The 24354-nt window shown below is 36.0% G+C and overlaps 1 pseudogene; it reads right to left on the reverse strand.

The window, feature by feature from the left end:
* Positions 1-2562: 2562 nt before the first annotated feature.
* Positions 2563-24354, reverse strand: part of LOC107584950 (zinc finger and BTB domain-containing protein 47-like) — a 26208-nt pseudogene continuing 4416 nt past the window's right edge.

The raw sequence follows: 24354 nt of genomic DNA on the forward strand, positions 1-24354 counted from the left end.
TAATATATTTGCATAATCCCTGCCTGCCCGCGAAATATGAACAGAGTCTGACCTGCCCACAAACACTTCCGCTAGTTAGTGTATTTACATCATGTCGAGAAGACGCCGTGTTCAAGAATTCCACAGAAATACAATTTGAACCTTTTGTTGTGTGCATGTCATTTTACCAAGGACTGCTTCTCTAATCTTGGCTTTTATCTTCGTTGGCTTCTAATCTTCTTAATTTGGACTAACAAGCTCTCCGAAGCACAACCTGTAAGTACGATTGAAAAATAATGTGTTTTTTGAACCTTAAACCACAAACACATTTCATTACACCAAATAAGGTTCTTTTTAGCAACATCATATGACCCCTTTAATGCGGGAGAGGCGAGTGAGTAGGCTGGTTCGCCTGTGATACAGCTGTTCTGCGTTCTGATTAAAAGTTAAGACAGAGCGTCTTTTGTCTGTCGTTCTTCAAACATTACAGTAGACATATTTTGGTTTACAAACTGTATTGTTTCCTCAGTTAGTCACTTTAGCACTCGGCTAACGTATCCACCATTATTGTTTTAAGTGTTCACAGTTTAGCAGCTAAACTTTAGCTGTGGGCACGATTCGCTTGCATAAGTTTTTTTGTATTTTATGTCACTATTATAAGAACGGATTGGAGCACTATATTATTGTTTTATACAAAGGTGCTTTGTCAATGGTAGCGCTCACTAACTTGCTCAAAGACTCCTCTCTGTGCCAATCACAGCAGGCTTGGCCAGCTGACCAATCAGAGCAGAGCAGGCTTATGGAAGGGAGGGGTTTGCTCTGAACTTGCTTGGAACGAATCGTTTAGAAATCATTGGCAAATGACTCTAATAAAAAAATGTATATTCTGAGAAAATGACAATGTTTTCTGACCTTAGATGCATTTAAACCCGTTGTAGGGGACTATAGGGACAATATTAGGACACTTTAAAATACCATATGACCTGCTCTTTAACCTAGGAACATGACCGATGTACCGTGAACAATTTAAAGTAAATTTAAGATCCAATTTAGAACTTATTAGTCAAATTTAGAGCTTAATCCTTATTTAAGATCATTTCCATCTTGCAAGTTCTTTCATGAGTGCTGACCTCCACATCTCATCACATTCAATTGACTCTATAAAGAATGTAAACAAAGAAACTGATTAAACAAAAACTGACAGGAAACACAGAATTTATTTACAGACTATGTATATTTATATATATCATATATATGTTTGAGTGGGTGTGTATGTCTATATATACTGTATATATATATATATGTATATATATATAGGATAATATCTATTATAGCTACTACATTTTACTGATCCTAGAGTTGTTAGAGTGTTTTCTTGAACTATATTTTGTTTATATAAATCCTCTCTGACATTGGGTAAGGAAATTGTTTCTATAAACTCTTTTCAGATTCTGTGGCCTCTTAACAGGACCATCTTACAGTGTACATGAGTCCCAGAAGGCCAGTCTAATAGTTTGCTACATAATTACATTTTCAGGGCACAAAACAAAAACATGATTTCCATCATTTGGCTAATCAACCCTTTCCACTTTCCATAAGCTATTTGGGCTGTCTGTCATTCAAAACCATCATAAAATAGTGTAAAGTGGAAAAAAGTGAAAGCATTAATGATGATAATGATGATAAATTGCTGTAAAAAAAAGCAAGCTGATAAACCTGCTTGATGTACCATAAAGCATTTCAAATATTCAACACAAAAATATTTTTGAACCAAACGCATCCTGGTGTTCATCCAGGATTGATATTGCCTCCGTGCAAATAAAACACGCTCCTTTTCACACTCATTTCTTCACAAGTGGTTTAGGCATTTCAGATTTTGCCATTACACATATGGCCAACACTGAGAGTAAAGTGCTCTGGAAGTTTTAAAATAATATAGAGAGAAAAAGGAAAAAAAACTGCAAAAACATCCTTCTTTGGGATTCCTTAAAAGAATAGTCCTCCCAAAAAATGAAAAGTTGCTGAAAATGTACTCACATTCAGGGCATCCATGATGTAGATGAGTTTGTCTTTTCATAGAAACAGAGAAGTTTACATTACATCACTTATATTACATTGGATTCAATAATGGATTGCCTATAGTGAATGGGTGCCATCAGAATGAGAGTTCAAACAGCTGATAAAAACATCACAATAATCCACAAGTAATTCACACAACTCCAGGCCAACAATTACCATCTTGTAAAGCCAAAAGCTGCATGTTTGTAAGAAACAAATTTATCAAGAGATTTTTAACTTCAAATCATTATTTCTGGCTAAAATATAAGTCCTCTATCCATAATATTACTTTCTCCAGCGAAAAAGTCATCTTGTCTGAATCAGGAGAGAAATATGCAGAGATTACGCGAAAACAGTCCAAAACATGACTTTTCTTTTTTTTTTTTCCCGCTTAAGCTTATTTTATGAGAGGGCACCCATTCACTGCAGAGGATCCACTGGTGAGCAAGTGATGTAATGCTAAATTTGTCCACATCTGTTGAGAAGAAGAAACAAACTCATCTACATCTTGGATGACTTGAGGGAGTACATTTTCAGCATATTTTAATTTTTGGGTGAACTATTTCTTTAGGTGTCAAACATCAATTATTCTCAAGTGCCTCTGCTACATATAAACTTGAACACAATCCATCTGTCGCACCTGTGCCCTGCACAGACGCTTCTAAAAACAAACCTCTGCAAATACACAGAGAAGCCCATGTGACAAAACTTTAAACTTTCAGGAGACAAAGAAGACAGGACAATATAAATACATCTAACAATTAAAAATAAGGTGCTGGAGTGATTATACATTTCATATTCAGTAATAACATATAAACTAAAAGAAATTTGATTACTGCAATACATCTGGATTTGGTTATGGCAGGGGGACACAGCTACTACATGTTTATTGGCTGAAGAGCTGTTCCAAAACTTTGCAATGCTCATGCCCAGTACATATCTATATTTCATAATGCAGCTAATGGGAATCTCAACTGGTTAGACTAAACCGACAAAGCGTAAAAGTCTATGGCAAGAGTGTGTGAAATGCAGAAATGCGATGCTAAATGCTAATCCTGTAGCTCACAAAAATGCATTAAACAACAAAAATAATGAGAACATTTCTTTCTGTAATACGAGAAGCTTATTTGAACAGTATATAAAATATCTCTATGAGAATAATATAAGTGAAAATTTGCACAGTTTAAAAGGAATATTCAGTGTCACACACTGTTCAAACACCCGCTGGAAGTCTTAGACCTCAATCAGCATGTTTGGAAACCCCTATGAGAGTGATTCACATTGGATGTGAATCAAAAAGTTCATGAGGAGCTACTGCAAGCTTTGGGTTTCAGACAATAAACAATCAAAGGAACTTCAATCTTATATTCAAAACTAGTTGTTACCAGAGTTACCATTTTCAGTGGAAAACAGAGCCAAAGATGGAAGACCTACGATAGAGTGAACGAAGGGTAGTGACTTGACCTGGTGGAGACTGGACGCCTCATCGGGAGGGGTCATGGGGTGGCTGGGTAACTGATTGGCTGGTGTGCCCATATCAGTTGACTTGGGGTCCAGGGCCACAAGGTTGGTGGCATCAGATACCACAGGGTTGCTGACCTGGAAGCACTTCTCCTTGTGGGCTTTGAGCATGTTGGAGAAGCGGAAACGCTGTCCGCAGACGTCACAGGGGTACGGCTTCTCGCCAGTGTGAGTGCGGCGGTGCCGTTTCATATTGGGCCGGCTCGTGAAGCTCTTTCCACAAATCTCACAGATATATGGTTTCTCTCCTGGAGCAGACAAACAGATGGAAGAACTATTAATTATATTATAGAATATATTAATTATTTTTTTATTAACTTTTTAGCCAATTTTATTTTTTAATGATAGTAAAAAAAACAATTATCACTATTAATTAATTATTATAATTATATCTTATTAATATATTATAATTATTTAAAATAATTGAGTAGTAAATGCAGGTAAATAATATTACATATAACAATAAATATTTATTATATTTATTTATTATTGTATTATAATTGTTTATAATAAAAAATAGTCATATATTACTATGGTGTTGACTGTGATTATGATGGGCACCAAAGTGGTGATTCTCACCAGTGTGTGTCTTCATGTGTTCATCAAAGTATTGCTTCATGTTGAAGTCTTTCCCACACCACTGGCACATGAACTGCTTATGTCCGATATGGATGCTCATATGCGACCTCAGCTGGTATTTGTACTGGAATCTTTCACTGCAGTTCTACAACATGAGCAACAGCATCAGATACAGTAGATTAGAATTTACATCTGTGCTCCTCTACTTATAGTATTGGTACTAAATCTAATTGGATTTGGGATAACAACATTTCACAAAGTTAGAAATGATAAAATATTGGACACTGTTTAAAAGACTGGTTCTAATCTACTCATCAAAAATAGTGAAAAATACTGTCTTCCATTAAAAAAATGTAATCAGCACAACTGTTATCAACATTAATAATAAGAAATGTTTCTTGAGCAACAAATCAGCATATGAGAATGATTTCTGGAGGATCGTGACACTGAAAACTAGAGTAATGATGCTGAAAATTCAGCTTTGCCATCACAGGAATGTTACATTTAAAAATATATAATAGAAAATGAAAGAAAACTAGAAAATGGTTATAAATGGTTTAAATGGGAGTTTTTAATTACATTTTTGATCAAATAAACACAAGAGACTTTTTTTCGACTCCCCAAAAGTAGTATACATATGTGCACATGGTTACTCTAATAAGATCTAATGTGAATTGAAAGGAAACTTGACTTTTTCTGAGAAAAAGACACAAAATGCAACACCTGAATCTCTCGGGCCTACGACTGATAATCCGCATGACTGAACTCACCTCACACTTGAAGGGCTTTTCTCCAGAGTGCTGCAGAGAGTGCACTTTAAGAGACATGCTGCGTTTGAAGGACTTCCCACACGTTTCACAAGTGAATGGCATATCCTTAGTGTGAGCTGCAACAAAATTACAGACAAAAATCCTATTTTAAAAATGACGTCTGCTTCTTGTTTGCCTCAGAATGCTCATAGTAACAATTAACTGATAATAAAATGTATTAAAAACTTAATTTAACATCTTAATCACATGCCTCATTGCTCATTTTAAAGATAACAAGAGCGTTAGCTTGTGACACGGTTTAGTGTATAATAAGACACTGCATTATTACTGCACATACTCTGCTGTCAGTGTGAGATGAGCAAGTGTAACTTGTTGCCCTACAGCCAATTGAGTGGTTCTGGTAGAAGGAAGCATTTCTAGATAAGATATTTCCTCTCTGCTCTCAGGGCAGATTAAACAATACAGCCTCTGTCCTCGGCTTAGTCTGTTCCTGGATGGTAAAGCAAGGTCACAGCGGCTCTTTTCCCCTGCTCAAAACAGAGCTGGGTATTTCACTATTGTTTTGGACCAAGCTCTGGGAAGATCAAACTTCAGGAGATGAAAGTACCGTATGGTATGAAGGCCAGGGTGTGCTTATTACATCTGCCTAAGGTTAATTTACACAACAATATGTCTTTGTGCATATGACAGAGCTGCTGTATTTTGCAGCATCTTGACGGCCACCTAGCTGTGACAGGCGGTGGTATTCTTTGATGTTAAAATGGATTCACCAGTTTATTTGTTAATGTAATGCCCAATGCGGATTAGGTTAAAGTTAAAGGTGTGGCCTGCAAAGCAGAGGCTTCATTCATACCAGTTTTGTGCAGGAGATAAATTGATTCATTGTAAACATCCGACTCAAAAGAGTGATTCATTCACAAATCAGACACTGATACATCTTTCTGGACAGCTGAAGTGCATGTGAAAAGATTTTCAGTGAATAATTAATTAAATTTCATTCTGTTCCTTGCACAAATCTAGCATATGGACTTGTGGTCTTATTATAAGAATAAGCCATTTATTTGCCGTTTGGAATCTTAAAGGAATAGTTCACCCAAAAATGAATATTTGCCTTCAAGCTATCCAAGATGTCGATGAGTTTATTTATTCACACAGATTTGGAGAAATTTAGCATTACATCACTAGCTCATTAATGGATCCTCTGTAGTGAATGGGTGCCATCAGAATGAGTGTCCAAACAGCTGATAAAAACGTCACAATAATCCAGAGTAAATTTTAATTTTTGGGTGAACTTTTCCTTCAACAGCTTCAGCCCTTAATCACTTACATGACACAGAAAACGAATGTCTAGAATATTCTTTAAAAAACAAAAATCACTTTTTGTGTTACTGTGAGAAATAAGAATTCATTCGGGTTTGGAATGACATAAAACTGACAGAATGACCCAGTACTCACCAACCATGTGTTTCCGGACATGTGCCATGGTGTAGAACTTCTTTTCACAGATTTCACAAGAGAACTTTTTCTCAGCATATCCGTGGACAATCTTGTTGTGTTCGTGTAAAGACCACAGCTTTTTAAAAGCTTTTCCACAAGTCACACACTACAAAGATCAGAGAATCTGAATGAATGTCATTAGACTAAACAGCTCTCCCTTAGGGGTCGATGGAAAACACAACAGTAATTTATCATTCTGAGAGAGTACCGAGAACTGCAGAAAATAAATAAAGACTGAATATTGCAAAGGGCACCTCTAACTTAAAATTAATTTATATCAAATTAAGCACAACAGCACAATTTCCTTAATTAGACTGAATTCCCCATAAGTGCTCCATACAGCAGAGACAAATGGAGTTGGAGGTGGGAATGGCCTGGCAGACCTGCTTTAGTGGCAGAAAACAGCTGTTCTCCACACCCTAATACAGTTTGCGCCTATATCTCTGGTCTATCATTCTGCTCTGCAATATGCATTCATAGCAGAGTACCAGAAGAGAATAGACATAATCCACCTTTAAACAAAAATGCATAATTTTAAACACAATTACATTTTATTTTTAATTTAAACTATTTTAAATTTAGGGATCATAACATTATTAGGTACAGTATGAACAATTTGTATTCATCTGGAGATTTGCTAAAAAAAATTGAATTAACAGTTTCTAAAAGATTAACTTGAAGCAAGCATTAAATGATGGTCTACTGTTAAAAAGAAAGTAAATAAGCATGAAAAATTAAATATCCAATATTTATATATCCAATATTAACCAATGCTGTAATGCAATGCTATTCAAATTTTGGGGTCGGTAAGATTTTTTTATGTTTTTGAAAGAAGTCTCTTATGCTCAATAAAGTTACATTTATTTGATCAGAAATACAATAAAACAGTAATATAGTGAAATATTATTACAATTAAAAATGTATTTTCTATTGAAATATATTTTAAAATGTAATTTATTCTTGCGATAGCAAAGCTATCAGTTAACTTTTATTTTATTTCAAGTAACAAAATTTTTTTGTTTTTTTATAGTTTTAATTGTAGCTCCAGTTTTAGTTTTGTTAAATATAATAACTCTGATGGACATTAAAAAAAATTATATATATATATATAATCAAATTGGTTAATTTAACTATGAAATTGGAATTTTGTGAATAATGAGTGTCCCAGCTCTGTGTTCACAAATTTTGTGTGGGCCTACTAATGGGTTTTGTGTTTAAATTAGAGTGTTTTCACACTCGGTTTTGATTGCGGGGTCCAATTTAACTGTTGCTCCCTCCTGCTATCCCTGCATGTCTCTCTTTTTATTGTATAATTAGGAATCAATCACCAAGTAAACAAACCAAACTCTGACTTTGCACCAAATGCTTGTGCAAAATAAGACTTAAAGATTGACCTTATTAACGTGTACATGCAGACAAGTGTGTGTACCTGTATGTTTTTCTCACAGTTTGTCTGATGGTGTAGCAGCAACTCACTCTCCAGTAAAAAGCGCTTGCCGCATTTATTGCAGATCTGCATGCGGTTGTGGGTGACGTTCATGTGCTTCTCCAAGTACCAGCGGTTGTTGAAAACACGAGGGCACTTTTTGCAGGAAAAGTGCTGCTTTTCTTCGAGCTTCACCTTCTGTCCCAGACTCTCCTGCTCTTTACTCCTCTTCCTCCCCTCCCTTAGTGTCGTGTCATTTAGCGTCGGTCTCATGGCGATGGTGTCCGTGGCACGCCGTCTTTCCATGCTGGTCCGTCCTGTTTCTGGAATGTCGAGATTATTCTCTTCTTCATCCTCATCGTCCTCGCTGTAATTTTCCATCCCTTCCTTTCTGTGTTCATACTCTTCTTCTTCGTCCTCACCAACATCTTCATTATCATCCTGTTCCTTACCCTCCACCGCATTGGGAAGATTGGCGCGACGGTGAACGAGGAAGGATGAGGTACTTAAGGTGACGCCCTTGCCGTCAGACCCTTTAGAAACATTCAAAGTCTGGTTGTTGAGATTGACCTCCACAATAATCTGCTCTCTGTTAAAGGAGACAGAACTATCCTGGGATCCCACTTCATTTAGACCGACTCCTCCCTCCATTGTACATAAGCCCCGCCCTCCTCCACTAGCCACTCCCCCTCCAAAGTCATCTTTTTTGTAGAAGTGTTTGGCTCGAGGGCTGGTGTGGACGCTAGATGACTGTGTCTGCGTAACTTCCCTACTGACACCACTGCCCTCTACAAGCAAAGAGAATGTACCATTTCCTTGTGTGTACATCTTCTCAAGCTCCTTCATCTTGTACATCTGACTGGACGAGACATTGCCTTGCCTGTCTGTGTCTGCCATCTCATTGGACCCAAGTAGCTTGTGGCAGGAACTCATTTGGAGCACAATGGCCACCTGTAGGACTTCAAAGATGGAGATATAGATATAGATATAGATGAAGCTGAGGATTTGGATTCTCAGCACCTCAAAGGCCAGGTTTATGCGGTGCGGTGGTTGACTCTGGGAGAGGAGGGCCTGAAAGTAGGGGATGTGGTCACCCAGCACGTCCTTGTGGGAGGAAAACATACGGTGGACACCAGCACGAGGTCCACGTCGCTCAGGTGAGGCTGGTAGAGATGCCTGTCCATAAAACAAGTGAAGTGCAGCGCTGCATCCTCCAGCAGAAAGAACTCAGCAGTAGTCCTCTCCACTAGGAGAGAAGACAGGAGAAAATATATATCAATCTTACAATTCATTAGCAAATTTACAAATTAACAGAACAATTACGACGTATATCCACTTGGAAAAGAGGACAAGAATAAACATTTTAACTAGTAACTAGATTTGCATTTCTAGAATGAAGTGCTTGCAAGGCGGTAAATGCAACAAGCAAAATTGCGCATTTTGCAATAATATGACTTAGAATAACTATTTTAATGTGTTTTTATTTTTGGCTATTAACAGTCTGATTTATAGCATTCAATTCATATCTCTGCTTCAATGGCTAATTTGTGTCACCATTACAAAACTGTCAAATTATTTATATACTATTTTAATATTTATTAATATTTTGAATTAGTTTTATTTTTAGATTTTCAGTTTTCATTTCATAATTTAGTTTTAGCAATTTTGTTATGTGCTTTTGTCATTTTTTTGTTTTTGTTTAATATTTTTATTTAGTTTTTTTTGTTTTAGCAATTTTAGTACTTCAGCTTTTCATATCTAAGTTTTTTTTTTAGTTTTAAAGTAAGTTTGTCAATATTTAGATTTTATTTCAATTAACATATTTGTTTAAATTTTTCATAGAAATAACAACACTGGCTAATGTAAATCTTTATAAATATTCATGCAAGTAAAAAATATAGAAAAATATTGCTGTTTATTATTTATATTGGTAAATATAAGTACAAATGATTAAATTCCTTGTCTTCATTATTCCAAAACTGTGGAAAATATGACTGTATTTTAATACATTAAACATTTTGTTTGTACTTGGTTTAGTATTTGGTATCTACTTGTCAAAAAAGGTGGTTTGGTTGAAATTATGTTTCCTCCAATTTGAAATGATTATTTTAAGCCATTTCAGAGCAAAATATTGATGCATATATACAGTTTATAGTTTAAAGGGGTCATATGATGCAATTTCAATTTTTCCTTTCTCTTTGAAGCGTTACAAGTTCTTGGTGCATAAAGAAGATCTGTAAAGTTGCAAAGACTAAAGTTTCAAATCCAAAGAGATATTCTTCATAAAAGTTAAGTCAACCATGCCTACCTAAAACGGCTCGTTCTAACACGCCCCCACATATCTATGTCACGATGTGTGAAGATTTGCATAACGCCGCCCAAATGTTCACGCAAAGAAAGAAGGCGTAACTTTTATTCTCGCTGTAGTATTGTTGCTGTCGCCAACTGGCGCTGTGTGTTTCATTGTGAAAGCGAAACTACTTTGCTTGGCCTTCCAAAAGAGGACAATATCCGCTTCGTCATGCCTAGAGCTGATCCGTGCTGGTCGCTGAGGAAATACATCAACTTCGTGCTGTGGATCGCCAGATTGGCTTTCACCGTGGACGAAGTGGAGTCCAGCCCGGGTCGTCACATGTGGTTGCCGCAAGCACGCTGGCCGCTCCTTCGTCGAATCCGCTGGCTGCCCCGTTCTCAAGCCCTCCGGCCGCCGCTCACTCTAGCCCGCCGTGTGTTTCATTGTGAAAGCGAAACTACTTTGTTTGGTCTTGCAAAAGAGGACACGACTAGAAATCAGTGGTTAAGTTGTATTTACAACACTGTTCCAGAACATTTCAACCCAAATATTCATTTGTGTGCAGCACATTTTATGGAGGACTGTTTCCTGGTAGAGTAGACTACAATGCAGGCTGTTCTGACTCACAGTCTGTTAGTATGTGTAACGAGGTTCTTTAGTAGGGCAGGAAGAAGTCGGAGTCAGCGTGACTGAGGCTCGAGTAGTTTATTGAGCGTCCTTAGCAACAACGAATACAGGCAGGCGCTCTGGCACTGCCAAACAAAACAAAACTTATACAGCACTTCTGCGTATCTCGGTGCCCTTCGCCACAGACTCTCCCCACTGAGACCTCAGTCTGTCTCTCCCCCTCTCTCAGTTCCAACTGGGCTTTTTACGGTCTCTCCAGGCCAATCACTGAAATGAGAAGCAGGTGAATGTCATCATGCACTTGACCTACTTACTCACCGCTCGTCTCCGACCGCTCTCTCCCGCTGCAGACCCCGCTAAGCCACGCCCCCCTCGCCACAGTATGTTTTAATTTTAAGGATTTGTCACTGACGATTCAAACGTGAGGTTTGAGCAGTGTAGAGTAGCGCTTGTTGTTTGTCATTTCTCCGGTCACAAATGCAGACATGTTTTAATGTTTACGCGGCGCGATGAAACGCAACGCGTAAAAAATACATTATAATTCATTATAATCTGTAATTATGTCCCCACTGGATGCAACAAATGCCTCGTTTATAATGGGTTTTAATGTTTTTGAATTGTCGCTCCGGCCGGACAGGGCATCACAGTATGGTAGGGGCGTAACATTTCCGTCACACGCTTGAGGTATTCGGCCAATCACAATGCACTGGATAGCTGGCCAATCAGAGCACACCTCGCTTTTCAGAACGATGAGCTTTGTAAAAATCAACGCGTTTCAGAAAGGCGGGGCATAGAGGAGAAACAATAATGTACAGTATGTGGAAAATAATGTTTTTTTTTTTTACTTTAAACCGCATAAACACATTTCATTACATCAAATACACAAAATAAGTTATTTTTAGCAGCATCATATGACCCCTTTAAAAATATATATTTTTAGTTATAACACCACCCCTAGAAATAATTAACATTAAAGCAACACTCTATAATGTTTGACAAAAACCAACAGAACACCTAATAATACATTTCTGCACAGAAGTTTATTTCATTCACAGCAGCCTTGAAAACAATATCAAACACTGCCCATCTGAGAGTGAGAAAGGCAGAAGCTACTGGAGCATGCCGCTATGCCCTTCCCTTCTGCTCCCAAGGTTGGCTTATTTTAGATCAGGAAGGACGAGGTTTCGATCTGGACAGCATCTCTTTAAAAACTCCACAGAGGAAAAGGAAAGGGACAGAGGGAGAGGCAGCAAGTGAAAAGAGAAAAAGACAAACCAAGTGAGAGGACAGAAGAAGAAGTATGTAAAAAGCACATTGATATTCAGAGCCGTGCGCTAACCATTAGCTTCCAAGCTCCATTAGAGTTATCATTATGCACAAGACAAAACACTGGCCAGTAAATAATTAAAGAGAGCAAGGACAGTAAATATCAGACTCTCCAAACAATTATATGGATTAGTTTAGCTGACTTTTATGTGACTAACAACAGTCTTACTTTTTATCTCCGTAAACAAGTTTGTTTTCAGAAGCCATTATAAGTCCAATCGATCTTGTTAAATGTCACCCAAAATTACACAGAATTGACAGAATATACTCTTGTTTAAAATACACTCACATCCATCCACATATGTACTCACTGTGTCCAAACCAATACACGTAAAAATCATTCTGGAAAAAAGATGGATGCACCAAACTGACGTATTTGCCTGGCCTAGTGTAAAACAAACAAAAAAAATGTTTTTTAAGTATTTAAACCTGGAAATATATTGTAATCAGATAATGAGGGAGATATGGCTGACTGACTAAAGAGTGTAAATGTAGTTCAATATGCACTTAATTTGTGACATTTTGTCTATTTGGAGGTGGATTATTATTGGGATAGCGTAAAACCCTACAGCTAAACACAAAACAAAAGTCACCAAACCTAGTTCAGAAGCTTTCATGCAGTTCATTTGGATAAATAAAATCCTTTAGTGCCACTAGGAATAACTGAAAAGAGATAAAGGGTTGTTTTTCCAAAACAATACCTAGTCAGCTGTATAAAATTCAAAACTGGCAACATGAAACATTTCTGAAAGACATTAAATTGGTTTGAGCTGTCGCACAGCGGTTAGTGAGTGTGCGCTTAGTGCATGCCGTGCTCTCTCTCCTCAAGAATTTCCTGTCACTCTCTACTACATCTGTGGAATAAAAAGAGACAAAATCCCCCAAAATAAACTGACGTGAATGTATATAAATGACTGCAATATTGTCTTCAACTTTCAGCGCAATTTAGGCAAACTGGGAAGCATATTCATTTGCTCTTTCCGTTTGAAAATTGAGACTAGATGAAATCATGTTCACTGGCATCACTGAAATTAAACAAAAGAGTGCAAACAAATGTCTTGGCTGTATGACGTAAGAATTCAAATCAATCATTGTTTTTGAAAGAATTCTCTTATGCTCACCCAGCCTGCATTTATTTGATCAAATGCAATAGAAAAGGTAATATTGTGAAAACTTCTATTGTTTTCTATTTTAATATATTTTAAAATGTAATTTATTCCTGTGATGCATTTTCAGCATCATTACTCCAGTCTTTAGTGTCACATGATCTTTCAGAAATCATTCTAACCCGCTGATTTGACGCTTAAGAGACACTTTTTATTATTATCAATGTTAAAAACTGCTTAATAATTTTGTGGAAAGCATGTTAGATTTTTTTCAGGATTCTTTGATGAATAGAAAGTTCAAAAGAACAGTGTTTTAAAATAAAAACATCTTGTAAAATCATAAAAGACTCCAACTTTTGAATGTCAGTGTATATGAAATATGAAGTGAATTTAGGTTTCACAACATGATAATGAATGCTCCTCATTCTGGTTCATAAAGCTGAACTCATTGTAGCGCAGCATACTGCTTTCATGTAATAAGAGGTGACTCAGGGCTGCTGGCCAGGCCGGCTGGTATGCACTTGGCCGAGGACGTTCACCACAGTGCCAGGCAGCAGAGAGCAGAGCGGTGGGGGGAAAGAGATCTACCCTCAGTTGACTTTCACTTCTGCGGTCTTTACTGCACTGTTTACCACACCTCCCAAATCGGGCCACTGTTTCTGCTGATATGTCTTCAGAGAGATTTTAAATGTTCCTTTTTCCCTTTCAGATGGAGAGCAAGAATGAAAATGACGGAATTCTACTAAATAACATCACCAGCGGACTTTCTTGTTTTCTCATCCAATGAAAATATATTTCAGATTAGTTACTTTTTCTCTTTCTTTCTTTCTTTTTTTTTTTGAAAGAAATTAATACATTTATTCAGTAAGGATGTTAAAGGCACAGTATGTAAGTTTTCACCGCTAGAGGGCGCGTATTCAAAACAAACAAAGTAGGCGTAGTTTGATGACTCCGACTGAGTGTGGACTCATGGGAGTTGTGGTCTTCATCCCCACAGCCGATGGAATCCGACGGAACTCGGGCAGAAATCATGTTCATGAATGAGCTAATGTATTAAAGATTTATTAAAGTCATAGTATGAAGCAGGGTGAGGCAGAAAGCCGTCGAAGCGAAACGAGGCCGCTGAACGAGCGTGACACATGGCTCGAGAGCAGCGGAGCTTTTATTATGCCACAGTCGACGGTTTCCGCTCCTTCCGGTCGTGCGTATGTGGGGTAAAGCAGCGCTGTTTTATCATACTAGATACATTTGAAAGTTCTGTTATAATGCTACTCTGTGCGGTCATCACCTGTCTAATCAAACGCATAACATATTAAAGCGTCTTTGGTGTTTCCATGTTTTCTACAAAACAAAACCGGAAATCGAGGGGTTATGACGTCATTAGCAGGCGACACAATGACACTATAGACACGGTCCGTGTCACTATATTGCTTATTTCTCTGGATTTAAACATTCTTCGAAACATTTGGGATAATGTATGTACAGAAGTCAGCAAAATATATAACACTGTTCTAGTGGTTTTTGGATATTTTAATAAAAAAAATCTTACATATTGTGTTTATCAAAATTATAAGTAAAGTGATTAGTTACAAAGATATACATTTCAAATAAATGCTGTTCCTTTGAACTTTCTATTTATCAAAGAATCCTGAAAATAATGTGTCACGATTTTCACAAAAATATTAAGCAGCACAGCTGTTTTTTTGTTTGTTTCTTGACCACCAAATCAGCATATTAGAATGATTTCTGAAGGACCATGTGACACTGAAAACTGGAGTAATAAAGCTGAAAATTCAGCTTTGCATCACAGGAATAAATTACACTTTAAAATATATTAAAATAGAAAATAGTTATTTTCAATTGCAGTAATTTTTCACAATATTCTGATTTTACAGTAGTTTTTATTCAAATAAATGAAGCCGTTAAGAGCATAAGACATTACTTTCAAAAACATTTAAAAAATCTTACTGACCTGAATAATTTAGTTATAATAATTTACCTCATAATTGAGTTAACCTTCTAATTTCCGAACTGCCGTGATGCATAAAACAACCAATGTAATAAGTCAGATTCACTTCCAACTGTTTTTAATAAAACTGAACACAATTTTAGTGCCACTCACAGAACATTTTATTTTGAAAGTGCTACGAAACATAAACATTTTTCAGAAATGTTGCCACAAAAACATTTTTCCAATGAGCCCGGACTGAATAAAAACAGGAACTATATATTAAAACCCTCTACCGCACGCATTATGATAGACCTATAGAAAAAAATATTTGAAACTTTTTCTTTTCTAAGAATGGCTTAACTTGAAGTACTGTAAAAAAAAAATTTGCAAAAAAAAATTATTTTAAGGTACTTTATGTTATGTTGCCATACGGCAACAGCATACAATAGTGGATCTAACTTAGAATAAGTGTAAGCTTACTTATAATTAATATTTCGGTTTCCGCTCCTTCCGGTCGTGCGTATGTGGGGTAAAGCAGCGCTGTTTTATCATACTAGATACATTTGAAAGTTCTGTTATAATGCTACTCTGTGCGGTCATCACCTGTCTAATCAAACGCATAACATATTAAAGCGTCTTTGGTGTTTCCATGTTTTCTACAAAACAAAACCGGAAATCGAGGGGTTATGACGTCATTAGCAGGCGACACAATGACACTATAGACACGGTCCGTGTCACTATATTGCTTATTTCTCTGGATTTAAACATTCTTCGAAACATTTGGGATAATGTATGTACAGAAGTCAGCAAAATATATAACACTGTTCTAGTGGTTTTTGGATATTTTAATAAAAAAAATCTTACATATTGTGTTTATCAAAATTATAAGTAAAGTGATTAGTTACAAAGATATACATTTCAAATAAATGCTGTTCCTTTGAACTTTCTATTTATCAAAGAATCCTGAAAATAATGTGTCACGATTTTCACAAAAATATTAAGCAGCACAGCTGTTTTTTTGTTTGTTTCTTGACCACCAAATCAGCATATTAGAATGATTTCTGAAGGACCATGTGACACTGAAAACTGGAGTAATAAAGCTGAAAATTCAGCTTTGCATCACAGGAATAAATTACACTTTAAAATATATTAAAATAGAAAATAGTTATTTTCAATTGCAGTAATTTTTCACAATATTCTGATTTTACAGTAGTTTTTATTCAAATAAATGAAGCCGTTAAGAGCATAAGACATTACTTTCAAAAACATTTAAAAAATCTTACTGACCTGAATAATTTAGTTATAATAATTTACCTCATAATTGAGTTAACCTTCTAATTTCCGAACTGCCGTGATGCATAAAACAACCAATGTAATAAGTCAGATTCACTTCCAACTGTTTTTAATAAAACTGAACACAATTTTAGTGCCACTCACAGAACATTTTATTTTGAAAGTGCTACGAAACATAAACATTTTTCAGAAATGTTGCCACAAAAACATTTTTCCAATGAGCCCGGACTGAATAAAAACAGGAACTATATATTAAAACCCTCTACCGCACGCATTATGATAGACCTATAGAAAAAAATATTTGAATCTTTTTCTTTTCTAAGAATGGCTTAACTTGAAGTACTGTAAAAAAAAAATTTGCAAAAAAAAATTATTTTAAGGTACTTTATGTTATGTTGCCATACGGCAACAGCATACAATAGTGGATCTAACTTAGAATAAGTGTAAGCTTACTTATAATTAATATTTTTCCTCAGAAAAGCTATTATAAGCTTTAACACAGCACTTATTTATAATTGACACCTTATACATACTTTCCAACAACAAATTCCATTCTTTTTTTTGCTGAATAATGATTTATAATTGTTTTAATTTCATTACATTTTTCATGAATATTATTTAGACTGTAAATTTATACAGTTCAAACAAATATAATACTGTATATAATGTATCATAAAACACTGACATAAAACCAAAAACATTGCAGTTCATGAAAATTCAGCATTATGCAATCTCTTGAGAGGAAGACTATGAACATAAGCACCCCCCCCCCCAAATAATCATTGAAAGAACACCTTTTTTATGTATGAAACTTCACACAGCAGTTTTTTCATGTGCAGGAAGAGCAAGTTCTGCCCTTTTCTTCTTTACCTTGCCATAGAATATGGCCGTGCTCACTGATGTACTGTTACCTGTATTCATATTTAATCAAAAGTAAAATTGCCATTTCAATTTGATTATATCCATAATACAAATACCATTAACATATGATTAATCAACATTATTTCACTAGTATTAATGTTGTTATTGTTACAGCTTAACAAATTGCAGCTGACCTTGCTAGCTAGCTAAACTATTGTAATAATGTCATTCCACTATTACACAGTGTTGCCGCTTGGCAACACATACATTTGAATGATTTACCAAAAACTAATTTTATAAAAACTTTTTTGAGAGGTGAATGTGATGTTTTAGATTTTTTTGTAGAAGTGACACGGACTGGTCCTTGTTTGTTCTTATCTTTCCAACAAAAAAAAACGAGAATGTTCTCTTAAAGAGACAGTGGCAAGAAAATGAACACAGAGTATGTTGCCATATGGCTACACCATGCGGTAGAGGGTTAAAACATCTCATCATAATAAGTTTAGGTGATTTTGGATGTCTTCAGTGAGAATCATGGGACTGGCAGTGATGAGTACATCATCTCACACCGAGCACTGTAACAATGCAGCCACTGTGAAGAACACTGACCAACCTCAACAACTTCTGATGAATTGCTCACAATTTCAGCAACCCACCAAAATGTCATTCCGCAATACAAACTCAACAAACCACAGCAACAAGCCACAGGAATTTGAAAACAAACAGTACTATTAATATTTATATGCAAGTTATTTAAAAAAGCAAATTTTGACCAAAATAGCATCTATGTGTTGGAAAAGACTGGTAACTTGAACCAGGCTAATCCAGCTATAGCTTTTCTTTCTCCTGTTACCACAGACCTCAGACCGTGAGGAGGAGGCGGCTCAGACAGAAGACTGAACGATGGAAATGCCATCTCAGCGATCCTTTTCCCCCTTCAGCACCGTCCTAACAAGAGATCAGGTTTGGGAGGCTTGAGTGACACCCTCAAGAACCAGAACGGGCATCACGCCAGCCTGAATCTCTCTCCGACTGGCCACAGACAAGGCTAGGATGGAGCTTCAGAACGAGTGTTCAACCCTGCTCTGAACAGACACTCACTAAAGCCAGAGTCAGCAGAAAATTAGCGCAGACTTTATGGAAAATAAAGTAAGAGTGATAGAGAGAGACTATTTGAAAGGGATGTGAATATGGGATCCTATCTGAACTCGGGGGAATGTTGGTTTTGTCCTCTCTGCAATGAGAGTTCAAAAATACTGGAAAAAGTCATTAGTCACTAACCAGACTGCCTATAGAAAATAACTGACTGATTTACTCACCCTTATATTGTACAGAACACAACAAAAAAACAACATAAAAGTGCTTGATACGATGGAACTTAAGTCTCCTGAACTTAATGTGAGGAACAGACCTAAATTTAAGTCATTCTTCACTAAAAATCTTTCCTCTAGATGTCAAATTTCATTTATATTTCCACATATTCAAACTTAGCACATTGTGTTAAATTATAAGACACTCATCTTGATGTGCCAGATTTGAATGTGCAAATGTGAATGAGATTAGTGCAACTTTTTGGAGCTTTTGGCCACTTTATGTTTTATTAAAAAAAGTGCAGTGTGAACATCTTTCAAAACATCTCCTTTTGTGATATACACAATAATAACTGTCTACATGACACAATTTTATTTTTCTTCTATTTCTTTAACCCTCCCAGCAGATCACATCTTTAGCAACTGTGCATCCATGGCACAGAATAGTGACACTTTTGACCTTCAACTAAACTTTGAGGCTGTTGCACACTCTGTATTAATGAAAAACAAGCATTAGCATGGGAATCTAATCAGGCTGCTATTAAAGAGACGAGAGACTAATCGCTGTCCTCCTGCCCTCTGGATTCCTCCACTTCCTGTGCTGCCAGCTCGAAGGGAAGTTTCACAGCACTGTAAAATGCAGAGGCGCTGCTGTCTGGCGCTGTTTCCTCATCAATCATACACAGATGCCAAGCAATGACTCGGCATCTGGTGTCCCTCTGTCCAAGACAATATGCACAATTAGAAATGACCTGCAATTCAATAGAGCACTAAAGAAAGCCTGGATCTGGTATTGGAACGAGGGTAACAAAAATGAATAACAGAAGGTCCTTTAGAAAATAAGCTTAAAACAACACAATTTCAAAATAATTCAAAGATTTTCAGTTGGGATATTACTGCTACCATCAAGATTGACTAGAAAAAGATAAAACAAACACTGACAAAAATATCACCTTTTTAAAATCCATTATGGTTTTATTTATTTTTCTGCTTTTATATGATTTTATATATTTTATATATCTATCTATATATATATATATATATATATATATATATATATATATATATATATATATATATATATATTACACTTAGATATTCATACAGACAGATTTTACATTAGAAAAGATTATATTAGACAGATTTTTATATAGAATATAGAGCTAAATTGTATATAGAGAGAAAGTATTATTCAAACTATTTTACTATTATTTTGCACAAATATTTTTTACATATTATGTAGACAGACAGACAGACAGACAGACAGATAGATAGATACTTTTACAAATATTTTTTATGCAAACAGACAGAGACAGAGAGATGGACAGCCCCTTCTGCACTGGTCTATTATTCTCATGACGTAGCAAAGAAATAACAGAGCGCAGGCCAGGATTGTTTGAGTCAATCTGTTAGTGCCTATGTTCATTTCGATGAGGACAAAGAAACTGTGTGTATTTGTGAGGAGGAAAAGCCTCAAGGGACCAGACATAGAAGATTGAGTTTTTCTTTCCTCTCAAGAGCAGATTTTCTACTTTTGAACCCCTGTGTACCAATCACCCTCTCAGAAGAGCCACTTTCCAAGGTGATGGAACTGTCCTCAGAGGACCGAAAAAATAAGATAGAGAAACAGATGCCCTGGGTGTCTGTGCATGTGTGTGGTATTGCTTGATGCCTACGCCCTCCCCGATCCAATCAGGACGCACGTTCAGTCCTGACCTTGAGCTAGACAGACAAACACTTACAGCCCTCACGGAGAAACCAAAATGACTTACGGCCTCTGTGTGTGTGTGTGTCTGTGCTGTAAATTAGCAAGACATGTATCAGCTATGAGCAGGTCTGTGTGTGAGAGAGAGAAAGACAGAAAGAAAGAGAGTTTACCATCATGATAAAAGGCTAAAAAAAAGTATCATCTTCATTGCAGGTACTAAAGTAAAAATTCACCCAAATCTGAAAAACTAAATTACTTATTTACTGGCATCACTAGATAATGTCTGGGAAACACAAAAGGCATGATGTCCGAGCTGCTCTTTTCCATAAAGAAAAAGTGAACGCAAGATAATAACACAAGTCTGGAACAACATGAGGCTGAACTATCTCTTTAAGGTCTCTTAGATACAGATACAGTCTTCTCACCCATTCAGACTAGCCAGCACAGTTGATAATTACACACTGTCAGAGAGCTGTCACAAACCACAGCATCACTTTCACTGAGAAAACCTCCTGAACTATAACACCTGCTATTACACATGCCAGTTCACTGAACAGGGCTGTTTGGTGCTGCTCGGATCAGCTGTCTGTCTTGTGCTGAATAATGTGAGCTTTAAATACAGGCAAAGCAATGGCAGAACAGAGGGTGCAGTACATTTCCATAAGAGAAACATAATTCACTTCTGTTTGCATTTGTCACATTTGTTTTTAGGGTTTCCTCCTGAATTCACAAATGTCAGGCATTTCAAATCGAAGTGTGAGACGTATTCAAAACTAAACTTTATTGTAGAAATATGCATAATTACTATTTGTCTATGTGTTACTGAATTACATGTTTTATTGCACAGACTATTCTGTTTAAACGTTTGAGGGCAAAACTTTTTATGTTTTTCTAATCCTTCTAAAAATGCAGTAAAACAGTAAGAATGTGAAATATTATTACAATTTAATTTTTTTTATTATTATTTTAATATATTTTAAAATTTAATTTATTCCTGTGATGAATTTTCAGCATCATTACTCCAATCTTATGTGTTCATTCTAATATGCTGATTTGCTGTTAAAGAAACTTTTTATTTTAATCAATGTTGAAAACAGTTTAGCTGCTTAATATTTTTGTGGAAATTGTGAACAAAATCTTTTGAACAAACTGAATGAATGTCCTTGCTGAATAGAAGTATTTATTTAAAAATGACTGTTATTCCTGTCTAACAGTTATTCAAAATAACTGGTAGACAGGAAAGGGGTGTATGATTGACATGTTCGACAACCAACCACAATTCACTTTTTGTACATAAAGATAAATCATGGAAAAGGGCTCTGGAAGACACCACTAAAAATAAAAAGTTCTAATAAAAAATTAATGAATTGTAAACAAAGTAATTTTTCAAAAAATACTAATAAATATAAAAGAACTAAACCTTAACTGAAACCGAAAACCAAAACACAAAATAAAAATAGTGAAAATTTAGTGGAAAACCGACTCTAACACAAATTAATTAGACAAAGATAAACATTTCCCTTAGGTTAGAAAATATTGTCGATAGAGGGTGTCATCCATCCCTTCATCTAATTACCAAGTTCAATCAGAATAAGTGATTAGGGATGGAGCTCCCCTGTCAGTTGGTTTTCAGGTTCAGCAGCTAATTAACAGCAGAATGGATTGGAAGCCAGTGAAAGCTATTTTCTGAGGAGGAAAGAAAGCCAGAATCACTCACCTTTTCTATGGTTTTAGTAAAACAAAGGAGGATAGCAGGTGTTTACTGCAGAGTTTCTGTACGTCCAGCAAATGCTGCTCAGGGAAGTCCTCATCGGCATCGGCTGAGAGATAAAAAATAATTCACAAGAAATCAATCAATAAATCTGAAAATTGGAAGACTACGCTGGGACTGTGCTAGTTTACATGAAAATAATTTTTATGGCAACATTAACGCATTAAGTATCTCTCATAACCTTTGAACACTGCAAGCATCAATGTACAACATTTATTTTATTACAAACCACATGAGAACGTCTACGACTCATTGCACTTTTCCTGTGCCGACTGAGGCAGATATATTTAGAAGACTTCCATTTCTATCTATATGTTAATGCAACCAAGAGCAACAGAATCGCAGTTTGAAATATTATGTGCCAAGCAGGGCATGAAATTGAGCTAGACAAACAAACAAAGGATTTTTCTGCTGCGTCTAATAATAAAAGGTGTGCTTGACAAGGTGAGAGAAATCAGGTTCTCGTAAAAGAGACAGTATATCCACAGCCAGAACCATTTGGCGGCACAAACAAAGCCGTGTGAGATCATTCTGACAGCGCCGGGAGAAAATTTTACATTTATATTCGCAATGAAAAGGAACAGCAAACAACTTTTCAAAATACTATAATCTCAGGGGCCTAATCTTTCTTGAAAAAGAAAAAGAAAGAGAGAGAGAGAGAGAAATTTACTTCTTAGGCGAATCTCATGAGAACTGTACAAAAGTCATATTTTACCCTAAATATATATTTAAAAAAGATATATATTTTATAATCATAATGTCATAAATGATTATATAAACAGTAAAAGATTTATACACCGAGGCAATATTTGTTGTACTGCCTTTAATTTGACTTCAATTTAGATTTTTATAAAATTACACTATCATTCGAAAGTTTGGGATCTAATGAAAATTTTAATTAAAGAACCCTGATAATAATAAGAAATGCTTCTTACCATATGTGCATATTAGAATGATTTCTGAAGGGTCATGTGACACTGAGTCTGTATTTTAAATTGTAATAATATTTCACAATATTACTGTATTTGCTGTATTTTTGATGTGAAACTACAAAAACATGTTTAAAAAATCTTACTGACCTAAATTTTTTGTCTAAAATCTAAAGTATTGTACAACAATTTACTATTTTGTAGTACAAAAATACTGTATTTCAATAATTATAGAGTCATAAATGAGAACAATATGAATGAAGAAGAAGTTAAGAAAAAAATAAGTTAAATGTCTTCTCATTAAGATAATACTTCTAGGGGAAGAAATGTGGTTTCATCCAAATATTTTATCATCAAAATATTTTACCCCCTTCCTTTCAATGTAGTGCTGAAATATGACCCTGACAAGCTCATGACAGGTTTCTTGCGATTCGCCCATTTCTCTCATACAGCTGAGCAAGCACAAAATGTGGCTGTAACAGAACTTAAAGGGTTAGTTCACCCAAAAATGAAAATTAGCCCATAAATTACTCACCCTCAAGTCATCCTAGGTGTATATGACTTTCTTCTTCAGACGAATCCTGGCGAAGTTATATTAAAAATTGTCTTTGATCTTTCAAGCTGTTTCATGGCACTCAGCGGGTGTTGCATGTATCAGTCCAAAAGAAGTTAAATAAAAAGCGCCCATCAATAAAAAAATGTCTCACACGGCTCCAGGGGGTGAACAAAGACCTTCTGTAGCAAATCAATACGTTTTTGTAAGAAAAATATCCATATTCAAAACGTAATAATCACTTTAATGTAGCTTGCGCTCACTGTTCTACACGGAAGCAGTTCCGGGCTGATGACGTATGAGGTTGGCTTTGCGCATGCGCCGCTCAGAAGTGGCACACGCGGAAATGCAGTGGAGAGATCAAAACAAAACACTAATTAAAAGTACAAAATGAGGATTTGTAAAAAAGAATGTCGGAGGATTTCGATATAAGCCAAGAGGAGACTGGTTTTCCTTTGCTAAAGTAAGGAAACTTTGCTTCCTTTGCTCCTGTTAACAAACATTGGTTTTCAGAAGACTCACTGGCGCATGCACAGTGCTGAACTCATACGTCATCAGCCCGGAGCTGTTTCCGTGTAGGACTGTTGGCGCAAGCTACATTAAAGTGATTATTAAGTTTTGAATATGGATATTTTTCTTACAAAAACGAATTGATTCGATACAGAAGGCCTTTGTTCACCCCCCGGAGCTGTGTGAGACACTTTTTTTATGGATGGGCGCTTTTTATTTAACTTCTTTTGGACTAATGCATGCAACACCCGCTGAGTGCCATGAAACAGCTTGAAAGATCAAAGAC

The sequence above is a fragment of the Sinocyclocheilus grahami genome, unplaced genomic scaffold (genome assembly GCF_001515645.1).
Source record: "Sinocyclocheilus grahami isolate Dianchi unplaced genomic scaffold, SAMN03320097.WGS_v1.1 scaffold65.1, whole genome shotgun sequence".
Taxonomy (NCBI): Eukaryota; Metazoa; Chordata; class Actinopteri; order Cypriniformes; family Cyprinidae; genus Sinocyclocheilus; species Sinocyclocheilus grahami.